Here is a 3,122-nt window from a genome sequence, read left to right as displayed (position 1 = left end):
GAAAATCTTATATTCTTAAACTTTTGGGTTACTTCTGCAAAATCACTGTGAACATCTTATGTTCAGAGAGATCATGACCAATACCAAGGAAATACAAAAAATTATAAGAAGATATTATGAAACTATATGCCAACAAATTAGGCAATTGGGAAGAAATGTATGCATTCCCAGAAACAAATAAACTACCAAAACTAAGAAAGAAATAGAAAACTTGAACAGACCCAAAAGCAGCAAAGAAACTGAAGCAATAATTTAAAAATCTCCAAACAAACAAGAGTGTAGTGCTGGAGGCTTTCCAGGGGAATTCTACCAAATATTTAAAGAACTTATACCTATTCTTCTGAAGAAGATTCAAAAAACAGAAACAGAAGAAAAAGTTCCAAACTCGATATATGAGATCACATTATCTTGATCCCAAAATGAGACAGAGACTCCATCAAAAAAGAGAATTAAAGACCGTAGCTCTGATGACCCTGGATGACAAAATTCTCACCAAGATACTAGCCAATAGGATGCAACAGTACATTAAAATGATTATTCACCACAAGCAAGTGGAATTTATTCCTGGGCTGCAAGCATGGTTCAACATTTGCAAATCAACCAATGTCATACATCACATTAACTAAAGAAAGGACAAAAACCATACTGCCCTCTCAATCAATGCAAAAAAAAAAAAGTATTTGTCAAAACAAATCCTCTTTTCTTGATTAAAACCCTCCACAGTATGGCAATAGAGGGAAAATACCTCAATAGCAAAGAAGTCATCTATGAAAAGCCCACAGCAAATATCATTCTCAATGATAGACCTTTACCCCTAAAGTCAGGAACAGGACAGCGATGTCCACTCTCATCACTGTTGTTCAACATAGTACTAGAAGTCCTTGCCTCAGCAATCAGACAACAAAAAGAAATAAAAGGCATTCAGATTGCCAAAGAAGAAGTCAAACTCTCACTCTTCGCAGATGGAATGATATTTTATGTGGAAAACCCAAAAGACTCCACACCAAAATTCTAGAACTCATAAAGGAATTCAGCAATGTGGCAGGATATAAAATCAATGCACAACAATCCGTTGCATTTCTATACACTGACAATGAGACAGAGGTAAGAGAAATTAAGGAATTTATCCCATTTAAAATTGCAATAAAACCCACAAGATACCTAGGAATAAACCCAACCAAAGAAGTAAAGGATAAGAACACTTATGAAAGAAGTTGAGGAAGACACAAAGAAATGGAAAAAACATTCCATGCTCCTGGATAAATATTATTAAAATGCTGATGCTACCCAGAGCAATCTCCACATTCAATGCAATCCCTATCAAAATACCATCGATGTTATTCACAGAGCTGGAACAAATAATCCTAAAATTTGTTTGGAACCAGAAAAGACCCCAAATACTCAGAAGACTGTTGAAAAAGAAATCCCAAGCTGGTGGCATCACAGTGTTGGACTTCAAGCTCTATTACAAAACTATAATTAACACTAAAATATTGTTCTGGCACAAAAACTGACTCATAGATCAATGGAACATCATAGAGAACCCAAAAATGGACACTCAACTCTATCGTCAGTTAATAGTAGACAAAACAAGAAACAATATCCAATGGGGGAAAAAGAAAACAGTCTCTTCAACAAGTGGTGCTGGGAAAATTAGCCCTATGTAGAAGAATGAAACTGGACCGTTTTCTTATACCATACACAAAGATAAACTCAAAATGCATGAGAGACCTAAATGTGAGACAGGAATCCATCAAATCTGGAAGGCGAACACAGGCAGCATCCTCTTTGACCTCAGCTGCAGCAACTTGTTAGCAACTGTTACTAAACATGTCTCCAAAGACAAAGGAAACAAAAGCATAAATGAACTATTGGGACTTCATTAAGATAAAAAGCTTCTTCAAATAAATAAGTAGAAGACATGGACAGACATTTCTTCAAAGAAGACATACAAATGGCCAACAGACACATGAAAAAATGCTCCACATCACTTGTCATCAGGGAAATACAAATCAAAACCATAATGGAATACCACCTTACACCAGTAAGCATGGCTAAAATTAACAAGAGCAGAAACAACAAATGTCGGCAAGGATGCAGAGAAAGGGGAACTCTCTTACATTGTTGGTGGGAATGCTGGGAAAGAGTGTTACAACTCTGTTGAAAACAGTATGGAGGTTCCTCAAGAAGTTAAAATAGAGCTACCCTATGACCCAGCAATTGCATTAATAGGTATTTACCCCAAAGGTAGAGATGTAGTGAAAAGAAGGGACACCTGGACTCCAATGTTCTTAGCAGCAATGTCCACAATAGCCAATCTATGGAAAGAGCTAAGATGTCCATTGATGGATGAATGGATAAAGAAGATATGGTGTGTATATAATAATCAGCCATCAGAAAGAATGCAATCTTAACAGTTACAATGACATATATTGAACTGGAGGGTGTTATGCTGAGTGAATTAAGTCAATCAGAGAAAGACAATTATATGGTTTCACTCATTTGAGGAATATAAGAAACAGTACAGAAGATTGTAGGGGAAGGGAGTGAAAAACAGAATGGGAAGAAATAAGAGAGGGAGACAAACAATGAGAGACTTTAACTATGGATGAGAACCTGATGGTTGCTGGAGGAGAGGTGGGTGGGGGAATGGGGTAATTGGGTGATGGGCATTCAGGAGGGCATGTGATATGCAACTGATGAATTACTGATCTCTACATCTGAAACTAAAGATGTACAGTATCTTGGATAATTTAATTTAAATTTTAAAAATGTCTTATATTCATATTTTATTGGATTGTTTTAATTTTTCTAATAGGTTTAAGTAATTTTATGCATTTTGTTATTTATGTACATTGTCCTGATTTTTGTTTATATACATTGCAAATATCTTCCCCAGCCTTTTTTTAAGATTTTATTTATTTATTTGACAGAGATAGAGACAGCCAACAAGAGAGGGAACAGAAGCAGGGGGAGTGGGAGAAGAAGAAACAGGCTTCCTGTGAAGGAGCCTGATGTGGGGCTCGATCCTGTAATGCTGGGATCACGCCCTGAGCTGAAGGGAGATGCTTAAGGACTGAGCCACCCGGGCGCCCCCTTCCCCAGCCTTTTTAACACACACA

This window comes from Ursus americanus, chromosome 5 (assembly GCF_024610735.1).
Source record: "Ursus americanus isolate L20-20 chromosome 5, mUrsAme1.1.p, whole genome shotgun sequence".
Taxonomy (NCBI): domain Eukaryota; kingdom Metazoa; phylum Chordata; class Mammalia; order Carnivora; family Ursidae; genus Ursus; species Ursus americanus.
Note: the sequence above shows the minus strand (reverse complement) of the source record.